A 14406-nucleotide genomic window follows, 5' to 3' on the forward strand; every position below is an offset into this window, starting at 1 on the left:
TTTTATTTGTTAACAAACATAAGATGGCAACAGTTAAAAATTTTAAATCATTGAGATAATATTTCCGATCATTTCCATACAATTAAAATCACGAGAAATACGCAGACGACAATCTATTACGATTTATCTTTCTTATTGTTGCATTAATAAAGCTATTTTTATTCGCAAACAAAAATCAACACCTCTTGGAGCGATTGGCGTCAAAATTGAACCAAAGCCTGTTTACGTATGGATTCACATATATTCCAAATTTCAACCAGAACGTAGCATTACTTCTTGAGATAGGGTACTCACAATGGAAAAAAAGAACGGGCGATTGCGCTACCCCCTTTTTAGCTGTTGACACCAAAATAAAATCAGCTTTTATACCCACTAAGGGCTACTTGCCGATAAATTTTTCTTTCATTCCGTTCATTATTTCTTGAGATACAGCAGTCACAATTGACGACCAAAAAACGTTCTATAGCTCAACCCCCGTTTGAGTTATTGACACCAAAATTGAATCAGCACCTGTTCCTGTTAATGGCAACATATAAACCAAATTTTGTTTGATTCCGCCAGTTACTTCCTGAGGAATAGCAAGCACGCGTAACTCAAAAAACGTCCCATTGCTCCACCCCCCTTGGAGGAATTCGCGCCAAAAACCAATGGGCACAAGTTCACATACGGGCACATATGTGTACCAAATTTCGTTTGATTTCATGCGGTAGTTTTTGCTGTAGAGCGGCCACAAAAAACTGGTCACACACAGACGTGACACACATACATACACACACACATACATACATACACACACACAGACAGACAGACATTTTCCAAAAATAGTCGAAATGGACTCAGCACACCTCAAAACGTTCGAATCCGTCAAAATTCGAAATTCGAAAATTTGCACGAATCCAATACTTTCTTCTATATATTAGATATAGAAGAAAGTAAAAAAAATGATGAATAAATAAAGGTTAATACTAATATAACAAAATTGATTTCAGTGATATCAAAGTTTAAAAAACAAAGAAATTGAATTAAAAAAAGAAGTTTGGATGTGTTTGATTTTTTTAGTTTTAAGTTTGGAATGATTAACACATGTGTAAAGATGCATAAGTTTAAAGATACATATATATTTCACAATGAAATTATTTTAAATCATTATTTTAAAATACTAACTGAATTGTGTTCACGAGGTCAAAAGGAAAAGTTATTAATTAGTTTAACTGAAAATATATATTTTCTTCTATCTTCTAGTTCCATTTTTCGAATAAAATACTAAATAATATTCGTGCATATGCTTCATTTAGCAAATTTTTTGACAGCTATTTACTGACTTCTTTGTATTTAAGAATTATTTAATAAGTATCTGTACATTCATGGTTAAAAAGCATAGTAGACTCCGAATGCAAGAATAATAGTTGTTGTTCTTATCCTCATATATATAACAGCCAATGATCGAGTAACGCTCTTGACCTCATCAACAATGAAACTCGCTCCACGCCATGATAATTTGATAACATGTTTTGGTAATGTTTAAAATGCAGGGAAGGCTTTATTGTAACAAGGCTGAACTGGATCCAGTAACTTAACTGTTTTACTGGTGAGACTGTCATTTCAGGGGAATGAAGAAACGAAGAAGTGGTCAACAATGAACGTTATCTACTGAACCTTAGGGTTAATCCACTGGAGTTAGGGTTTAAAATGTCAACTATCAAAATGTCACCAAACAGGCAATTTCTTCGTTCAAGTGTGGAATCAATTTTCATCTACCATATCTTGACGGGCGATTTTCTAGTTGTTATATAATTTCAAAATATCAATTTAAATCATATCTAGATTTTTAATTTACAACTTTTGTTAGAGTTTTTACAGGAGATTTGTCTTCTTTTAAACATTTAGATTATAACATTTGAAGACTTAGAGCAAAATGTTTGCTAATTCAGTCTTCAAACTACCTATAAACCTTTTATATTTGTCACCGAAATGTGATTAGCTTTTTACAGATCACAAATAGGGCAAAGATTACCTCCTAAAGGATCGAAATCGGATGACTACCGCCAAATGTAGAAATTTAAAATTTTTATATTTCCATATTGTTAGTAAAATAACTAGGTTTAGAGTGTCAAATTTTGTTGTGATGATTCATTACTGTTACTATCGGTCATTTCCCTACAGTTGTTTAAATTGAAATTTTAAATTTAGAATGGAACATTTTACACAGAAGTTGTTTTGAATCAGCTTAATAAACTAAATCAAATCCATAGTTCTGCTCATTTGTTTTCTTGAAGAGGGGTAAAGACTATACATAAAAATACTATGTATATACAATGTGTTCGTAAGTGTATTTATTCATTTTCCTAAGTTCTAAAAGTAATACTTCCTCTTGTTACCCTTAAATGACTCTGCATGCGAAACTCCTAAAATAGAAAATGTCCAAGAAAAATGTTTAATATCTTTGATGGCCTAAAAAATAGTATTTATAAACAAATTATCATTCAAATTTTCTTCAAAATTTTGACAAAGAAATTTTGTTGTTTAACTTAATTCATCGTAATTATCGTAACTGATCCTTAGATATCTATTTTAGCAATACATCACAAGAAAGTACTTATTAACGAGCAACGACACTTTCTATGTATTTTAGTTGTTTGAACAGCTTTAATAATGTTTTCCTAAGCTTTTATATGAAAATACTATAAAAAAAGATGAAGATTAGTCTTATCGTTGAATGAATCCTAAAAATTTAAATGAATTAAGAAACACTTCAAGCTTTTCTTTAAAGAGCCTTGGCGATATTTTCGTCCATAGAAGCATTAAATGCAGTCCAAAATCCAATTCAAAACAGTCAGGAGCGGGGAATTATGGAGCATTTATTGAGTTAGACAGTTGATAATGTAGTTAAAATAAATATGAGCGTTTTTTTTTTTTTTTTTGAAAGCTAATATATTGCAAAACTTTAATTATCATATTTATATTACACCATTACTTAATTAATTTAATTATCATTTTATTATTTTATTAATTGTAGTTTTGATTGGAATAGTATCAATTTATACAATTAAGAGTTAATGCTTCTGATTTAGCATGCTTCCATTTTTAAAGTTCGTGCAACCTTAGACCCCCCCCCCCCCCTTAACAAAATCCTAGCTACGTGCCTGCACTGATCAAAGGAGAATTCAAAAGTTTATTTTCCAAGTTAACGCTAGTTTTTTTTTTTTTTTTTCTTTAAATTGAGCAAATATATAAGAAGGAACTCAGGGAATAACAAGATTACAGTAACCAAAATTTTCAATACATTGTATCATATCCGCATGAGTTTTAAAGACTCTTTTTAGATTCGAAAAATGTCTTAATTCTCAGTATCATAATGAAGTAAGCAGAAATGAAATATTTAAATTGTAACTATTATAGACTCATGTTTAAACAAGAACGACATATTTTAAATTTTTCCATCTATTATCGTAGAAGCGTTCATATACGCAATGGCTATCACAGTCAAGTATTCTAAAAAATGTATAATTGAATATGAAATGCGTTCTGCATAAATATGAAAATATACATAGGAATTATGTAAATCCTGCGTCACTATCTGCAACATAAAGAAATCAAATGAATATTTTGTGAAACAGAAAGCAATATTTAAAACTAGTATGTTGTGGCCATCACGAAACTTTCTTCTATATTTTTCTTTTTTTTTTCTGATCCCTCCCCATGCTTGACGAGGAAGCAATATTCCCAACAAAAACAAAATGACACATGCAAAAACTTGACGACTATCCCAATGTCTGAATTATTGCAAAAGCAAAGCAAAGAGCGAAAATTGAAAGTTATTTTAAAAGCCTTGCTTGAATGAATTACAAATATTTTATTTGTTAACAAACATAAGATGGCAACAGTTCAAAATTTTAAATCATTGAGATAATATTTCCATAGACTAATAATAAGAGTAGACCGAGCTTTCTCATTCTTGCTGATGAAGAAAATTGGTTCATAGATGTATCATGTGACTAGTGGAAGGGCTTGGCGAAGACTTTGGCAGCATGGTTGCTAGATGGCAGCATTATCTATAGTTTGGCACTCGACATGTATTTTAAGACAATGTGTTTTCATTAAAAAAAACTTCCAGGTGCAGAGATTGAACTGTTTTTCTTTTAGTTATGCATTATTTTGACATTAGTAATAGTTTTTGATCAGTTTTCGGTAACTTTTATTTCATTTGGAGCTGTCAGCGTTGGCGTGAACGAAATGGCGTAAACGTTTTGCGTTAACGCAAAAATGTACTAATCGGTATCTTAAATTGAAACTGTAGGTAAAAATCTTACCGTTTGCTGATTCTTCTTGGTCGCTTGCATCTTTTATTGCTTAGAGAGTTATTGAAATTGACTAAAGAAAATGCACAATACTATCTAAACGAAAAACTCACTATATTAACAAAATATTTACAACTTAGAATAACAAATTTACAAATCGGACTCCATAAAAGATCATTCTTCCGTGTTCCATCAATTCTATTTATTTTATTTCGCGCTGGCGTTGATCGTCTGCTACGATTAACGCCCGCTGTTGCTAGGATATCCACCAGTCACATGGTTTGGTTTATGAGCAGCAAAAGGGTTGCCATAGCTCGGTCTACTCTTATTATTAGTCTATGAATATTTCCTATCATTTCCATGCAATTAAAATCACGAGAAATACGCAGACGACAATCTATTACGATTTATCTTTCTTATTGTTGCATTAATAAAAATATTTTTATTCGCAAAAAAAAAAAAAAAATCAACACCTCTTGGAGCGATCGGCGTCAAAATAGAACCAAAGCCTGTTTACATATGGATTCACATATATTCCAAATTTCAACCAGAACGTAGTATTACTTCTTGAGATAGGGCACTCAAAATGGAAAAAAAGAACGGGTGATTGCGCTACCCCCCTTTTAGCTGTTGACACAAAAATAAAATCAGTTCTTATACCCACTAAGGGCTACTTGCCGATAAATTTTTCTTTCATTCCGTTCATTATTTCTTGAGATACAGCAGTCACAATTGACGACAAAAAACGTTCTACAGCTCAACCCCCGTTTGAGTTATTGACACCAAAATTGAATCAGCACCTGTTCCTGTTAATACCAACATATGGACCAAATTTTGTTTGATTCCGCCAGTTACTTCCTGAGGAATAGCAAGCACGCGTAACTCGAAAAACGTCCCATTGCTCCACCCCCCTTGGAGGAATTCGCGCCAAAAACTAATGGGCACAAGTTCACATAGGGGCACATATGTGTACTAAATTTCGTTCGATTTCATGCGGTAGTTTTTGTTGTAGAGCGGCCCCAAAAAACTGGTCACACACAGACGTGACACACATACATACACACACACACACACACACACACACACACATACATACATACACACACACACACACAGACAGACAGACATTTTCCAAAAATGGTCGAAATGGACTCAGCACACCTCAAAACGTTCGAATCCGTCAAAATTCGAAATTCGAAAATTTGCACGAATCCAATACTTTCTTCTATATATTAGATATAGAAGAAAGTAAAAAATGTCAGTTGTGAGTGAAAGATTTTCTTTTTGTTTACTTTCCTTTACGACATAAGTTTCATCTTTACCAATCTATTAACACAAGTTTTTAGCTTTATTCTTACAAATTTTCGTGAAGTTAGTAACTGCATTCTATTAAAATTATTGAAATAATGACAAAAATTTAGTGATCAGAATTTCTTTAATGCAAAATGTAAAAAAAAAAAAAATCTAAAATGTTAAAGTTCTGTAAATATTTCTTTCATTGCAAAAATGCAAATTGCGAGAAAGAACGAGGATGGCTTGAAAAAGAAAACAAAATTTCTTACCTATTTTTATGTTTTATATTATGTCCATTATAGATTATTAAATATCAAAGACTTTTCATTTCTTTTTTATTTTTCATTAGTGCAATATTACTTTTATATTTGCATAGTTAATTTAAGTATAAAAAGGAGTTTTATTAAATCCAGAGTGAACTCTGCTGTTCAGTAGCGTTAGTGGAAAAAAAAACAATAACAAAAAATTCGAAATTTAATTTGAGATTGGCGCTCACGTTGGCGAGTGCTGAGAGCGCTAAACAGCCAAATAAGGATTTGACTAAGACGTTTTCTAGTACGTCATCGCTGCCACTGATGAGGATGAGGCCTTCTTGTAGGTAGTGTTGAGCAGACGCCGCAAGTGGCGAATAGGAGTTGACGAAGGAAACTTCTTTGTTTCACTAGAATTCTCGGAAGAAGTGGAATTGTCATCAAGTTTTAGACCCCATAGATTCATAGATAGACTAATGTTTTCCGGCCCATGCATCGAAACTAAAACGATTCTGACGAGCTGGTCCGACATTTCAGTTTTCCAAAGGGGGCATATATACTGACTGGTTGAATTATCATAACGTACGGAACATGCCAACCATGCTCTGAAAATAAAACGATTTTTGCCCAAATGCCAAGATCTCGAATCGAAACATGATATCGATTGCTTGTTGCACCTAAGATGATAATAATTGCTTGAAAAGAATATGAAGATTTTGAAAACTGAATCTTAACAATATTTCAAATGTCGCCTATCTTTTTGCCGTCAAACGCCTAGTCTAATTTGTCGAAAAAACTCCCGTTGCTGAAACTGCTGTTGCCATTTTTTGCTCCTCATACTAATTTATATTTTAATGGAATTATTACCCAGTAAACAAAATATCTTGCCTCAGTATTGCATAAAGGTTGACATGCAAGAAAAATCATCTTGCATTAATGCTGCCTCAATGTTGTTATGTTACTCCATTTATGCTGTCAGCAGGCTGCCACAATATTGACTGACAAGGTGTATGCAGCATAATATCAGGAAAATATCAAGGTAGGCTGCTTTTGTAATATTGCATACGTATTGATATGACAGGATAATATCAAGATGTTGTCATGACAGCATGAAATCAAGGTCTAGGCAAGATGATCTTGCTTTTGTAATATTGCATACGTATTGATATGACAGGAAAATGTCAGGATAGATTGACATGACAGTATGAAATCAGCACGTTTGCAAGGTATTTTATCTATTTATGTATTTGTATAATTTTCACTTTAAACTCGAGAATTAAATTTCATTCTTTAATTATTTCTGTTATTCTTCAAGATAGTTTTCTAGCCTAAGAATATTTCCTTAAAGCTGACATCTGATCGGAAATTCATATAAAGGTATTAATAGTACTCGCAATTTAATTTAAAAAATGAAAGTTTCTTCGTTTTGCTTAATACTTGACTTATTTTTTAAATTCATGCTTCTAATTGTATTATAAAGACATAAAATGCCTAGTTAGGAATAATTGCGGAAGTTTTTATCACACATTTAGGAGTAAAGAAAGCAAAATAATAAATAAGTAAAACAATACAATAAAGTACATTTCCAAATGGATGTCAGCATTGAAAATATCCCATGGACAAAACACATGAATTTATCTTAAAGAATAACATAAATAACCATTGAATAAAATTAATCTTACTCATGAGATTGAAGTGATAATACAAAATTCTGGGCTTCATGTCCTTTGTTTCAAAGTCTATGGAAGAAAAAAGTTATTTTTGGCCATTTCTAACATTGATCGCACATCGTCTGTGATATGACTTGTTTAGTACTATATTAATAAACAAATGCAGTTATCAGTCATTCATAAGTTATTCCTAAAACAATACTATTCCACACTAATAACTAAGCAACCAACTTAACGAAGCCTAAAGAACGCAACGCCAACGCCACGTGCAGCTCCTCTGAACTGACTGAATCGTAGGTCGAAGGAGGAAGATGTGCCAGCAATGCGAGGGACGTTGGGTAGAAAGAACTGTGCGCATGCGCAAGTATCAACGAAGGCCCACCTATTCTAATGTGTACTAATTACCTTGACGGCGACAGCATGAAATCAATACATCTTGATGGCATCAACATGTATGCAATGTTGTTATTGTAAGGTAATATCAATATTGATATTTTAAGATGAATGCAATGTTGCATACGTGTTGTTATTGCAATATTGCTTTTTTAATCTTTATGCAAGCTTTATGCAGTATGGAACACGGCAATATTGACGCCGTCAGTATAATATCAAGATCTGTCAAGATTGATGCAAGAAATTTTGCTAGTAGGGTTATTGTTTTTTCTTTTTTAAAGTTGACATTTACTTAGCAGATCATTTCGCAATTCCAGAGTTTGAATACCCTACCTTGCGGCGATTAACAACACTAAAGAAAAAGGTAAAACATTCAATCCCACATGTTTTCTTTGGGGTAAATTACACGCTTTAGACAGTTTATGATGTAATGTAATTTCAGAAGAATAGAAAAGAAACATTCCCACAAACACGATGAAAAATTACTGTCATTCACTAGGCGTCAAAGCAAGTTATAAGTTACGGCGTGTGTTTGTTTTACCTTTTTCATCCGCCATTAGACAGTGGCTGCAGCGACCCCAAAAGTTTATTGGAGTTGCGATTTTAATTTTTGATGGTTTAATGTAAGTGCTTGGAGGATTATTATTATTTTTTTAAATGTAACTTTTGGTCTTTGATGACTTGCTTTGTTTAAAAATTAATTCCACTGAGAGGCAAAAAAAAAAAAAAAAAAAACCTTCAACTTCCAAAACCATTATTGCTGATTCTTATGAAAATGACCTCCCGAATCTTCATACGACCACTGTTTTCCCCATTCATTACCACTTTTTGGAAATACTCCCCCTCCCTTTTCCTTTTTTTTTTTTTTTCACTTTTCGACATATTCATAGGAAATTCCTATTGTTTTTATATTTAGAAGAAGGGAGCATTGTATATTAACCATAGCATTCTCTTAAGGGCCTATAGAGAGGTGCAAAGTTCAAAAGTATGAACATCTGTTGCAAGTTGGGAGACTCATGGGGGACTCCCCAAACATATTTTTTGAATCTTCAAAAGCATTTTTTCCCCCTAAAAGTTTGTTTTACAATTTTTTCATTCATTTTTCGGTGTAAGATCAGAGTATCGAACTCACTTCTTTGAGCTCGAAAAAAATTTTGCGTTGTAAAAAAAAAAACTTCATGAAATGTCTCCTCAAATGAAAAAAATAAATAAATAAATAAATAAAAATTAAAGGCTTAAAACTGAATTGCTAATACAAAAGTTTTCTCACCCTGGAATGAAATACACCGAACTTTTTTCAACTTCAAACAGCATTTTAATTACTTGAAAATTAAACGGGTATTAAGTTTGATTGGAACGGGGTTGATTTCTGAAGGAGAGAAGTTATTTACTTTTGACTCATAGTTTTAAAATAAATAATTCGCTTGATGCCGTTCATATAATATTATCAGTAATGAAAGTTCAATAATGCTTTGTTCCTAGATTGGCTTAACTTTAGGGAATTCATTTGCTTGCCGTTTTCAACACGCCTTTATTAGCTTTACTTGCATATATGAATCTAAAACGTAAAGGGAAACTCCATTACTTTTTACAGACTTCCGAAGTTTTAAGTGAAACGTGTTCTAAGTTCAAACCGCTTTCAATAAAAAGTTTTCTAAATCATGCTGTGTAGCACATCACTTGCCAGAACTGCTATTACCATCCAAAACAGTTTAGAGCACTGGCTCCCAACCTTTTTGAGTCAGCCTCTCCCTAGAGGTTGATTGACACGTACACCACTAGGGGGGGGGCTTAGCTTCCTTGAAACCCCCCCCCCCCATAAAATAGCGTTATGGAACTTCGATTTTTCGATTTTATTAAAAATATAAATGCCTAATTTTCAATTTGAAATAAAATTTATATTTTACAGCAATTTTATCCAATCACTCTTCAACTTGAAACAATAATAATCTCTATACATTAAAAAAAAAAGACCGTCAAAGAAAGTGTGAAAGGAAGTCTGTGCGGGCTTCGGTCCAGGACACCCCATAGCACTTGTAATTTCTTGTCTGAACTCGGAACAATCGGTTTCGCTTGCGTTTTCAATTTCGATATTCACTGACATTCAAGGCCGTATCCAGAATTATTTTTCGGGAGGGGCCCAGATGTACACACACATACACACACACACACACACACACACACACACATATATATATATATATATATATATATATATATATATATATATATATATATATATATATATATATATATATATATATATACAGTAAAACCTGTGAAATTGACCACCTATTTAAGTTCACCACTAAATTAGTGCACCACAAGTGGTCAACTTACACAGGTTTCACTGTGTATATATATATATATATATATATATATATACAACACATATACACACATATAGACACACATTCCTGCATAAAAATATTTAAAGAAGATGCCTTTTGTATCTCGATTTTTAATGATTCCACTGTTTGGACTGTTTGTTATTTTTATTTTTATTTCTTGTTATTTTTTTTATTCACCTTGTAGTGGTAAGGATAACAGAAGCGTGTCCCTTTAAGTCGGATGCAGAGCATCGATAATTTCAGGGGGTCCGGGGGTTTCTCCCCCGTGAAATTTTTTGAAAAATAGATATAAAAATCTGTATTTTGAGGCCTTATATGGGACAGTTGAGGCTACAAAAATCTGAAGAAAAACAGGCTAACAAAGTCTTTTAAAAGTTATGCATTATTTTGCAAATCAAGATCAATCAAAATAAAAATTATTTGCTCTACAAATCGTTGACATTAATCGACAGAAAGGAAAAACAAGAGATCAGAAAAGAGAAGCACATTCTCATTTGCTCATACAGGCTTTTAGTGTGATTTGTTTTTGATCACTCCCCCCCCCCCCCTTTTCATCAAATGCCCTACAGTACATTGGCGTCGTCAGCTGAAATTTATTGGGGGGGGGGACCATTCTGACTCTGTCATTTTCAAGTTGCATTAAGAAAATTTCGTGTGTGTATATATATATATATATATATATATATATATATATATATATATATATATATATATATATATATATCTTGATTTACATATTACACAATAAGAAAAAATTAAATACCAACAAATACATTTTTTCTAGACTGCACATGGGATACGAATATCCGTGCTATTTTTGTGATCAATTTCGTCCAAGATGTTTTTCTGAACATAACATAAAGCAACATGATTCAACTGCTTTTGTGTCATAGTCGACCTTAGATACAATTTCAGCTTTCTCAGCGCGCTGAAGCTTCTTTCAGTTTTACACGACGAAGGGCGACACACCAAGTGTAGCCGCACCAAATTTTCAACACTTTGAAACAGTGGACAATTGAATTAACCGTTCTTAAAGAATGAAATCATTAAAAACGAAATCCAGCTTTATTGAATCAGCCACTTTATGGAATCAAAGCTGTTTAGAAAAAAATGTGACTCATATAAGCCGCGACAACTGTATAATTAAATTTTTATATTACATAGTGATAAACCCTACAGCTCTAAGTTCTTGGCACAGGTTGGATTCGAAGGAGTTTAATTTGATGTTTTTTAATTAAAAAATTAAAGTAGATAATTCACCGTCATGACATTTACGAACCTACGAAAAACACAACTACAAAAATAAAATAAGACACAAAAAATTAAGATCTCATGATACCATATTTTAATAATGCAACTTTTTAAAGTATTTTCTTAATTTTTTCAGGTTTTTTTGTAACAAATGCACCAAAATTTTGCTTTCTTGTTTAGTCATCCATACACTCAATGCATATGAAACCAAAAAACAGCAAAAACCATGCCCATGTAAATACATTAATTTCTGATTTTCTCAAAGTCAGCAGGGAAAGTGCCCCTCCTGATCCTCTTTAAGTGACAGGCCTGCCTTGAGAGGCACACCTCACAGATTGAAAAGTACTGGCCTACACAGAGAACAAACAGCATTTGGTGTATAATTGGATTCTGATCAGTGGACGATGGGAAAGAGATAGAGAAATGAACTGCTTTTTTCTGACACGTGACAATAAGTTTTAAAATGGTTATTTCAATAAAATTTGTTCTGTAAAGCAGGATTATTAATGGACAATTTTCTGTTGAGCTTTAATAACTAAAAGGAGTATTTTTTATTCCATTAAAATTTATAAAAGATGAAACATTTCAAAAAAAAAAAAGAAAAAAGAGAAAGTTGAACGCATTTTCCGATAGGACTCATAATGTCAAAATATTGACTGTAAAGCATACCTGATTAGCAGGCATTCTGGGGCTAATTGATAGGAGGTCACTGTGAACTTACATTTGAGAAACCGCGCTTCGGTAAGGTACTTTGAAGCCACATGTTGAATAATGTCAAACACATGACACGTCTCCTTTCGCTTTCTACCCCAAACTTAACCTTTCACCAGCTAAGTGGTCTTCTAAATTTTTGTGCATCCTTTGGCCATGGTGTTGTTGCCAGCTGCAAAAAACCGCCAAAGAGGTCTGGTGTCTCATTTTGTTTGGCTAACATCGGGGTCGCTATAAATTGAATCGAATCGGAGAAACAAACACTGCAAAACTCGAAACAGAAACCTGGAAGCGCTGAGAAACGAGATAAGAAAGAAAGGATTAGAAATTTAGATCCCCGTCTGACTCCTGTTGTTGACTTATTAGCACGAGAGTCGTAAAAAAGGGGGGGGGGAATTGTCCATCTAGTTTCAGTATCTCTAAGTTGTCTCGTTGTTTCCCCCTAAATAGCAACAAATACGCTGGAATGACTTTCAAGCTGGGGAGGCCGGCGACACGACTATGGATGGTTCACATTGCACTAGGGAGAAGGTGTCCCCTTTCTAGCATCCTCCACTTAAGCTAGTGTGCGCAGAGGGCAGAGCAATGGTTTGTCCTTGGAGTTCACTTTCCGACTTTCCGTTCACTATACTGCCGTGCTAAGCGTAAAAGTGGTATCTACAGCTGAGTTCAAAACGAGAAATCCTCGTTTAAAGTTATGTGCCTCAATGTATTTGATTCAGACGAAACTTTTTCAGAATTCCTTTAAAAATATTTTCCATCGTCAAATGACTGTAAAACATTGTATTTGGGTAAAATATGTGACAAAGAAGCGCCTGGTGACAATAACTTAATTTTGACAAAAAGTGCAGATACCACTTTTGTGCTTAGCACGGCAGTATACACATCACCTATTTTTTTTTTAAGTTCATTTTTTTTCAATGTGCATTTCGTTTTATTTGATATAAATTAAACATGGTAAATTATATGCAACTGTTTAAAGTCTTCAAAGCAAAAATAATTTCCCCAAAATTATGAATTTCATCCTTACAATTATCGAAGTTTTTTTTTTTCTGAACAAGATGTTTGTAATTTTCAAGGCTCGGCTCGATCCGAAACTACATTCATTACGGCAAAATGCTTTTTTTCCTAACGACGAATTTCGAACGTCCTGCGAGATTTTTTTTTTTTTTTTTGTTCTTTTCCTTTTTCTCAAACGATAGCTTTTCGCATATTTTCTTAATTAAAAAAAAAAAAACCTTCAAGGGAAAGTTGTCATTATTATTTATGGATGTTTTACACTTATAATTTTAGAATAAATTAATTGTGTGTGCGTCAGTTTTATTATTTGTTTTTCTGTATTTGCAATGCGGACATTTTAATGTTTTAGCGAGTTGTTTAAAATTTCAAAAAAAAATTTTTTTTTTTTTTTTTTTTTTTTTTTTAAGGGGGAGATTAGCTTTTTATTCATTCAATGGACTTCTTTTAAATTCTTAGCAGGAGCATCGCCGTGCGGGTACTGCTACTGTTTAAATAATTTGTTCATTGAATTCGCAATAAGAGTATATAAAGTAATGAAAGCAGTCTTTCTATTACCCCCTCCCACCCCAAAAAAATATTAAATACAATTTTTAAAGAATTGAGACAATATTGCGAGATCACGGGATCCCGTGGGATTGGCTCCACACAATCTCAAAATACCGCGGAATCAAAACCCCTATTTTGCATACGCTTTCAATTTCGATATTCGCAGGCTTTTTATTATTATCATTTTGTCTTAAATACTCGTCGTCCCCTATCTCCCCTCGAAAATTTTTCGCCTCTTTAGGGAATCAAATGGTGCCATTGTGAGGAATAGGGAAGTTGCAACCTATTAAATGTTCATATTTTGGCTATTGGATATTGTTAATTGACCCTCAAAACTAAAAAATTCACCATCGCCGAATTTTAAAACACCGTGGTTGATTTTTAATGAATTTTTAAAAATCCACGCGCAAAAGTGCGCTCTTCTGAAACGTCACGAAGGCTACGTCACAGGGCGCGAATGGGCAGCCTTCCGCCGAAGATCCCTTTGTTTTCGCTAGGGACATTTTGAGCGCGCTGATATTTTTATTTTTTAGAAATTCAATAATCCTTTTGAACACACTATGGAGGCCGGCACAATCTAAATAATCTTCCTCAAATAATATCAATGATGATATTCGAATAT

The sequence above is a fragment of the Uloborus diversus genome, chromosome 1 (assembly GCF_026930045.1).
Source record: "Uloborus diversus isolate 005 chromosome 1, Udiv.v.3.1, whole genome shotgun sequence".
NCBI classification, from domain to species: domain Eukaryota; kingdom Metazoa; phylum Arthropoda; class Arachnida; order Araneae; family Uloboridae; genus Uloborus; species Uloborus diversus.